The sequence below is a fragment of the Vulpes lagopus genome, chromosome 2, assembly GCF_018345385.1.
Source record: "Vulpes lagopus strain Blue_001 chromosome 2, ASM1834538v1, whole genome shotgun sequence".
NCBI classification, from domain to species: Eukaryota; Metazoa; Chordata; class Mammalia; order Carnivora; family Canidae; genus Vulpes; species Vulpes lagopus.
The window spans coordinates 122,092,688-122,102,664 of NC_054825.1; positions in this window are offsets into that span (position 1 = coordinate 122,092,688).

A 9,977-nucleotide genomic window follows, 5' to 3' on the forward strand; every position below is an offset into this window, starting at 1 on the left:
CTTCTTCACATGAACAGAAACAAACTGTTCATATGTTCTTCAGTAGTCTTTTTAATTCAACAATATACTATAGACAACAGTTTGTAAAAGTATATGCAGACTTAGCTCATTCTTCATTGCATGGGTCTATAATTGTTTAAACAGTTCTTCATTAACAGAACATTTCTGGCTATTAAAAAATTCTGAGTAACATCTTTGTGTATAGAACTTGGTGTATTTATGAGTGGTATATTTTTGAGATAATTTTTAGCGGTGAGTCAGTGTTACACACTTTATTTAAAAAGATACTACTAATTATTCTTCCATAAAAGTTATGCTAACTTGTTTACAACAACTGTGTATGACTATGCCACACTCATACCCTCGCCAACACTGATTATGTTGGTCTCTTTTTAATCTTTGCTAAAATGGTATCTTTTTTTCCCACTTTCATTTTCTAATTATCTATGATGTTGAACATCTTCCCACATCTACTGGCTATTTTTGTGTCTTTTTGCCTGAATGTTCTGTCCAAGTCCTTCGTATTTTTTCTATTAGGTTTTCATCATTTTACTGATTTGTAAGCATTCTTTGTATACTTACAAAATCAGCACTGAGTCACATATATATATATATATATATATATATATATATATATACACATACATATATGTCATATATGCACATATACACACTATAAAATATTCTGTTTGGGTTATATTTTTAAGATGCATGAAGAGTTTCTTTGTAGTCACTTTCATTATAACTTCTGGGCCATAATTTTTTTTTAAATTTTTTATGATAGGCACACAGTGAGAGAGAGAGGCAGAGACCACAGGCAGAGGGAGAAGCAGGCTCCATGCACCGGGAGCCTGATGTGGGATTTGATCCTGGGTCTCCAGGATCACGCCCTGGGCCAAAAGCAGGCGCTAAACCACTGCACCACCCAGGGATCCCCCATAATTTTTTAGATCAATTCAAATTTATTCAGCATGATTTCCACTCCTCACTTAAACACACAAAAGTATGTATCAACACGATCCTTCACCTTATCTAAAATGCTTGCTTATCCTATGCTAAATTACACACACACACCCCTCATACTTCAGAATATTTAGAAATAACTTCCTCCAAGATCAGTTCCACTTTGCACTAGCCAGTAATCATCCTGTTAACATGTGTCAGTATCTTCAGGAAAGGTCTTGGGTCAAGAACTGAATGTTCATCTTCAGTGCCATCCCCCAGGGAGTACACCAGAGCTAAGCTAGTGTTGATGGACAACTTCTGCCTGGACCTCCAAACCCTGCCATGATGCCTTGCCTAAGGAATGACTGATATGCTAACAGTAATAATAGTGCTGAAGGGGAGAATGAGGAGGGTACGTAACATTTATTGATCATTTTCCACCCTTTCTTATATGCATCACCTTGTTTGATCTTCAAAATGAAGACAGCATAATTCTTATCTCTGTTTTAGAGATGAGGAAACTGATTCTTCAGAAGTCTTGCTTGAAGTCACAGAGCTCATGAGGGTTAGAACTATGGTATGTTTAGTTATGACTGACCCAGGAGCTGAGCTCTCAACCATAACAGTCGGTGACATTGTCTAGTGTCTGCAACATCTCCATCACCTGGTTACCCACACTCTGCTTAACCACCTGAAGGCACCAAGATCCACGGTCCTCTACTCAAGAAAGAAAGCTCCTTAGTGGCTAGGAGCTCCTCTGTGGCTAATCAGGTTTTATCTATCCTTATAACCCTGATGTTTGGCAGGGGTGCATGGCACCTAAGAGGCATTTGATAAATGTTTAAGTTTAAAACTGAAGTGCCGCCTTCGGCGTGGGGCCTGATCCTGGAGACCCAGGATCGAGTCACACGTTGGGTTTCCTGAATGGAGCCTGCTTCTCCCTCTGCCTGTGTCTTTGCATCTCTCTCTCTCTCTCTCTCTCTCTCTCTCTGTCTTTCATGAATAAATAAATAAAATCAAAAATAAATAAATAAAATAAAATAGGTGTTTAAAGCTACAAACTTCTGGGACACCTGGGTGGCTCAGTGGTTGAGCGTCTGTCTTCGACTCAGGGCGTGATCCCAGAGTCTGCGATAGAGTCCCATATCGGGCTCCTTGTGGGAGCCTGCTTCTGCCTATGTCTCTGCCACTCTCTCTCTCATGAATAAATAAAAATCTTAAAAAAAATAAAGCTACAAACTTCTGGGGCACCTGGGTGATTCAGTGGTTGAGTACCTGCCTTTGTCTCAGGTCATGATCCTGGGGCCCTGGGATCAAGTCCTATATCAGGCTCCACACATTTCTCCCTCTGCCCATGTCTCTGTGCCTCTCTCTGTACATGTCTCTCATGAATAAATAAATAAAACCTTTAAAAAAAAAAAAGGCTACAAACTTCCTTGTAAAAAGTACATTAGTAACACCTAAATATTTTGATATTTTGTTTTTATTATTATGTAATTCAAAATACCCTCTAATTTTCCTTGTACTTTGATATTTGGAAGTGTGTTTTTTAACTTCCAAATATTTGGGGGTTTTCTAGGTATCTTATTGTTACTGATTTCTAATTTAATTCTGTTGTGGTCAGAGAATATATTCTGTGAAATTTAATCTTTTGAATATTATTGAGACATTTTACAGTCCACCATACAGTCTATACTTGTGAACATTACATGTGTGCTTCAGAAGAATATTTACTCTGTATTTACTGGGTATAGCATCAGATCTTGTATATTTTTACTGATTTTCTAATTGTTCTATTAATTATTAAAAGCTTCAACAATAATAAATAAATAAATAAATAAAACTGAAGTGGATTATGGAAGGAAATGAATCCCAGAGAGGTTAATGGATTTGCCCAACACCCAACAACTAGGTGGCAGAGCAGGGCCTAAAACACAGGATTGGGATTCCTGGCTCTCTTCCTCTCTGCCCACCCCCCCCATAATGCTTAGTCACAAACTTATAAGCATGATTAAGGTTGTGATGCAGAAAAGAATGATTCTTCCTCCAGCTACTCAAGTTCTTCCCTTAGGTCTTAGGGATATAAGTGAAAGAAGACTGGGGAAGAGATGTTGGGGATGTGGTGGTGGTGGTGGCATGTGTAGTTGCCCTTGGGGAAAGAATCCCTTCATTTTTAGATCTCTTAGTTATTGGCTTTCTGAAAAATGTAGACTGAAGGGAAATTCCAGGGCCTCAGGGATTTAGGACATTGGCTGGGAGTTGCATTCCATTTCCAGAGGTGAAACCTAGAAAATGCTTCAGGAGACCATTTAAATGAAGAGTGAGCTATCCATTGAGTTTGCACTTAGGTGAAAGGGTTAAGAGAAGAGTATAAAGCCAGGTGATAAACTGGATTCTCCAGTGTAACTTACTGTGTTAATTTAGGGAGATTTGTCAGGTAACACCACCACCCCCACCCCCCAACAAAAAACAAGAGGAACATTTTACAAGAACATCTTGCATAAAGTAGATAATCTAGGCAAGGTAATATAGTGCCTGATACTACGTAAGCATGTAATAAATGTTAGCTAGATCCTGCAACCTCTGCTTGTTAGCAAGTCACTGATCTGTAACTGTTCCCTCTGTGATTCAGTTTCCTCATCTGTAAAATGAGAGAATATTACCTTCCTCAAAGAGATGAGAATTAAATAGATTAATATATGTAAAGTGTCATTATAATACATATACTTGTGTTTTCTTTAACCTTTCAATATTGTTTCTAAGATTCGTTCATGTTGTTACTGCAGCTTTATTTTATTGTGTGTTTAATAGTCCTCTGTTGAGGAGCTCCTGGGTGGCTCAGTCGGTTAAGCATCGGACTCTTGATTTTGGCTCAGGTCATGATCTCACGGTTGTGAGATGGAGCCCTGCCTCAGGCTCTACACTCAGCGGGGAGTCTCCTTGAGATTCTTTCCCTCTGCCCTTTCCTCTGCTCTCGAGTCTGTGCACCTGTGCTCTCTCCCCCTCAAATATATAAATCTTAAAATATTCCTCTGGTGAACATACCACTATACAACTATTTATCCATTCTCCTGTCAGTGGATAGGGTTACTTGCAGCTCTGTGCTTTTTGTTTTGTCAATGAAATGTGAGTCTCACTGGATGGAACTGCTGGACCCTCCAGTATGTGCCTATTGGGCTTGACAAGATACCCTTCAATGTTTCACAAAGCAACTATATCATTTATATGTCCATCCTAAGGATACCCTGTGCAATGTGTGATATTAAGTTTTTTCATTTTCGCAAAGTCATTTCATTGTAGTTCTAATTTGCATTTCCCTGACACCTGAGGATGAGCATCTTTTAATCTTTCTTGGTCACTGATGTTTTCTCCATTGTGAGGTGTCTATTCATGCCTTCTGCTTGTTTCTTCTAGTCTGCCTTCTGGGGAGTGGTCACAGGAAATCTTTGCTATTCCTGACTTACAAATAATAGACATGAGCCAGCCTGCTAATCCTATCTACTTCTGATGAGGAGAACAAATAATTAGTATGATGAAATCTGAGGTTCTGAGGCCCTCCAGGGGTATTTTCTCAAAAGTCTCCCTGAAACAGGCAATATCTAGGGGAGGGGTAGAAAAGGAGGATGTTTGTTGGATTGTTTTGCTTTGCAGATGTGGGCATGGACTGACATTTATTAATTTGGTTTTGTGATTTTTTTTTTTTTTAGAAGCACCAGCAAACAGTTTGGTTGTAACAATAGTAAACATTTATTGAGTACTTAGAAGCCAGTACTATTCTAAGCACTTAACATATATTATCTCAATTAAGCTTCATAATAATTTATGATGGCCAGGAGACATATATTACTATCACTATTTCCCAATTAAGGAAATGGAGGCCTTGAAAAAGTAATGAATTGTTCAAAGTAGAATTACTAAATGATAGAAATAGGCTTCCCCAGCCCATGCTTTTAACCACTCAGATAACCACAGGAGTTGGCGGGGAGTATAGCAAAGATGAAGGGAGGGCACGGTGGGTGCCCAGAAGCAATTCAAGGTACTGATGTGCCTTTGGGGTCTATGCTGAGCAGGGATGAAAGTTGAAGATGGGAGGGCAACTGAAAGAACTGAAGAAAGATCAAGAACAGAAATTTCGGGATCCCTGGGTGGCGCAGCGGTTTGGCGCCTGCCTTTGGCCCAGGGCGCGATCCTGGAGACCCGGGATCGAATCCCACATCAGGCTCCCGGTGCATGGAGCCTGCTTCTCCCTCCGCCTGTATCTCTGCCTCTCTCTCTCTCTGTGACTATCATAAATAAATAAAAAATTAAAAAAAAAAAAAAAAAAGAACAGAAATTTCTAAGAAGTCAGGAAAGTGTCAAACTTGCTGGGACAGTGCTTGCAGAGGTGTGAAGAGTCACTAGAATCACCCAGAGTCACTAGGTTCTTGGAGTATTTGGGTAAATGTGAAGTTAGGCATTTTGCCACAGGAATGAGTTGTGTTAAAGAGGAATGGAATCCTGGTGCTGGAGGAGCCGTGAATCATGGATGCACAGGTTGTCTGAGATTAAAGTGGGAGTTTGGCAGTATTTTTGGGCCAGGTTTTCCATGAATCCGGGCAAGTGACCTAGAGCTGGTGGATAATGATGATTATGCTTGAGACTCAAAAGGGGGCAGAGGGTGGGAAGCTGTATACAGGTAGGAATAAAATCTTCTGGAACTGGCAGCTAGAACCTAGACTGCCAACAGGACTTTCGAAGCTCTCTTAGCGTGTTGAAAGGCGGGGCCGGGGCGGGGACCAGTTTTTGTTTGCCAAGGCTCAAGGGAAATGATGTCTTTGGGGGAATGTCAGGTTTCATTTAAGGCAAGAAAGTGAAGGTATGGTTCTCTGAGGATGTTGGGGATACAAAGGATGTTGAGTGCTTACAATGAAATTGTGGCTTTTACAGTGGAAAGTTTCAAAGAGGTCAGCAGCTGAAAGAAGCTAGGGGAAAAGAAGCATAGGCAATTTGTAAACAGAATGAATGGTGTAGGTAAGATTTTTTGACCTTGAAGTTACAAAGAAATGCAGGTATGAATTTGACTGAAAACTAACTTCAAGACGGTGGGGGTGTACAGTAGCTGTCTTCTGTTGATCTGGGGGTATAGAACATCCTCTGGTGCTACTAAAAGGGCTGCAGGATGTCCCCTCTGTCCACACCAATTAAATGATCCCAAGTAGGCTATTCATCTTCCTGTGTCCTATTTTATCCATTTCTAAAATAGGGGCAGTAATACCAACCTCTCTGAGTTGTCAGAGAATCATATTAATGTACATTTTGGAAAGTACAGTTGGTTTGAAGACATGGCTTTCAGGAAAGCATTGTGGAAAAGCAGAAATGTCTGCATTACATTCTGTACACAAATAAAATAATTTATCAGGGAAATAGCTGAAATCAAAATCATTTGATGATCAAAAATCATTATAATGATCAAAAATCATTATAAGAGGGAATTTTTTTTCTTTAGTCATTCTTTCCATTACAAATGATTTAAGTGGAAACTTAAGAACAAAGGTTCAGGACTTTCCTTAACGTCTTTTAGCAGAGCTCAAACAGCCACAGGTTGGGACTCTGGGCCACTTGCCAGTATTTATTCAAAGAGCGTTCTAAGCAAGACAGCATAATAATCAAAAACTGGAAATTTCTCTCCTTTCCCACATACAAGGGCTCTTCCCTTCCCTCTGCAATCTGTATATTGCAGATACACATGCAATATTTAGTACCAGGATATAGCCATTTTAGCCTGTATTTCCTTGTATACTGTTTTTCTTAAGATAGGAAAAATGTGATCATGCTTTTCTTTTACCTTCAGAAAAATCTAACATTATTGAGACACTATGAAATAGGAAAAAGTTATTTCCATGTACAAAATAAAAGTCACGGGAGGTCTTTGAGTTTATGTTTAGGAAATTTCTATTTAGGATATGGAAGAGTGTCTACTGTGGAGATGATACTTGACAAGATAAATAACCCATCACAAATTCCGCATTTCACTGAAAAATGAAACACTACACTGTATCAGACATATAGGCATAGCAGTTCTATAGCCCACCTCTGCCATAAATACCAAGAAATTTGCCTGAAAATGTCCTGTATCTTCTGACATCAGGGTTGAACAACTCAAAAATTTATGGAATGAGATGTTTATGAAACAGAGAATGATTAAAGGAAACGAAGTCCATCTGGAATCCTGAATTAAAAAAAAAATCTGTGAGGATGTCTTCCTTACGACAAAAGTAACATTATTTTCATTGTTGAAGATGTAAAACATACACGTAAAATTAAGGAAAGACATCAAGCCATCACTTATTCATCCAGATATCACAGTGCAAATATACTGATATATATCCTTTCAGCATTTTCTTACAAATCCCTATGAACGTATAACAAACATGGACTCACACTAGACATAACATCGTGTAAGCTACAGAACATATGTATGCATGCGTCTAAGGACTGTGGTAAAGAGCATAGTTTCCCAACAGGCTGCTTGGGGTGGGGTCTCAGCTCTGTCATTGACTAATGGGATGACACTGGGCAGGTTTCTTCATCATTCTGTTGATGGGAAGTCACAGAATCTAGAGCTAGAAGCATCAGAATGCCATCAGCCAAGGTCAAAAGTCTGTAAGAGGTTTGTCATGGGGAGATCAGCAGTCCAATCTGTTGGATGCTTGAGAAGAAATATCAACATTATTATCCTCATTTTATAGATGAAGAAACAGAAAACCTTGACACAGCAAGATAAAGAACTTAGCCCGAATCTTCACAGATGGTGGGCTGTACGTAGAGTTGCATGACTCCGGAGCATGCTTGGGGCAGGGCTGCTACTAGCGCATATGGTGCCCTCGTGAAATCAGAAAACACTCCATCTCATGAGTAAAATGCAGTCACGAAACCCAAATGATGTTTTCCCAGGGGAGCTCTGCCTGTGTGCACACAACTGCCCAGGCTGTTGCTTGATCCCACACCCACACTTGAGGCAAGTTCTGAATAGTTTGTGCTGCTTCCCCCACTATTATCAAGTTCCAGGTTGGGCAACGGAAAGCAAGTCTTTGATACGTACCAGGTAAGTGAGGGACCAATCACAGGTGTCACTGGGAATGCTGCCGTCAGGACAGGTGTGACTTGTGCAGGTGCGTGCCAGTACGGAGGTGAACAGTCCCCTGAGTGTATATGATCATTATGAACCCAATGTGGGCTTTTGTAGGAGTTAGCTCTGCACTGCTCCAGAACTTTTAGGCCTGCCTGTGATTTCAGAGAAGTTATATTTATCTGCAATGTAAAATTCAACATACTCTTATTTACGGGGCTCCTGTACCATGCGCCATCTGAACATCCCTGTGCTGCAACCCTATTCCTAACAACGCTTGTATTCATTCGACAAGCGTTAAGGGTCCACCCACATGCAAAGCACCGCACAAGGTACTACAGTAGATTCAGAGACACCCACCCTTTTTTAATCAAGGGATGTAATTTCTAGTAAGGAAACTGCACATAAATAGCATACAGAGTCCTAAGCTCTACAAGAGAAGCATTGAGAAACTGCTATGTGAATTCACAAGACGAAGTATTTATTTCTGTTTGGTTAATTAAAAAAAAAAAGAGTCATGAAGGAGGCAGCACTTGAGGAGCGGCCTGAAGGCGGTATCTGGATGCGCAGAAATGTAAACGAAGGTAGTTCGGAAGGACCAGGGGAGGTGAAGGCGTATCACGGCGGGAAGGGTCCACCGCGCCCCGAGGGCGATGAAGCTCTTGGGAAGGCCCCTGCAGCCGCTGGCCCAACTGCGGAACACGCGAGGAAGTGTCTCCGACACGGGTGTGCAACTACTGAAAACACATACGCACGCTTTCAACGTAAGTATCAGAAATGGCTCAAGAATCGGCCTGAATCCGCAACGGGGGCTGTGACTGCGTCATTTCCTAAAGTCGAGGAACACCAAGGGTGCTCCCACGAGCTAGTTCATGAGATTTTCCAGCGTCAGAAAACAAGGTCTGCGTTCAAGAAGAAGGCGGGTGGGTTCCGGGGTTGGACGGGCCTGTGACCGGGTCCGCTTCATCTCCCTCGGCGACCAGAAAGCCAGCCTCGCTCCTTACAACAGCGAGAGGGACCCGCGGCACATCCCGGGGGTCGGGCCGATGCCCAGCGGCATCAGACGAGCGGATGGGTCCGAGCGGAGGCCGCCCTGAACACCAAGGTCACTAACGGGGACGTCCTTGGGGGGTGGGGGGGATGGGGATGATGGGGGTGGGGGTAGGGATGATAGGGTAGGGATGGTGGGGATGATGGGGATGATGGGAGTGACAGTGATGGGGGTGGGGATGGTGGGGGAGTGGGGATGGAGGGGGCGTGGGGGTGATGGGGGGTGGGGATGATGGGGTGGGGGTAGGGATGGAGGGGGAGTAGGGGTGATGGGGGTGAGGATAGGGATGGGGGTGGGGATGTGGGGGAGTGGGGGTGATGGGGGTGGGAGGTGGGGATGGAGGGGGAGTGGGGGTGATGGTGAGGATGATGGGGGTGGGGTGGGGATGATGGTGAGGGGGTGGGTGGGGAGTGGGGGTGGGGATGATGGGGATCGGGGAGTGGGGATGATGGGGTGGGGGTGGGGGGATGGGGTGGGGATGATGGTGGGGGGCTGGGTAAGGGGATGATGGGGTGATGGGGGTGGGGATGATGGTGGAGGGGTGGGTAGGGGGATGATGGGGGTGGGGATGATGAGGGTGGGGGTGGGGATGATGGGGTGGGGGTATGGGGGGGCAGTGGCGGTAGGGATGGTGGGGGTGGCTCCCCAAGGGTTTCCAGGGGCCGGAGAATCGAGGGGGCCATAGTTGGGTCATTGCTGTGGCCCGAAGCGCGAGCCAGGAGTCTCTGGGGGCGTCACAGGCCCTGACGCCTCCGCATTTCCCCGGGCGGGATGGGAGACAAGCCCCCCCCCCTGTCCCCGCCCCGCCCCGCCCAGCGGGTGCTGCCCGCAGCAGAGAGCAAACGCACCGGAAGTTCGGCTCGGGGCACCCTG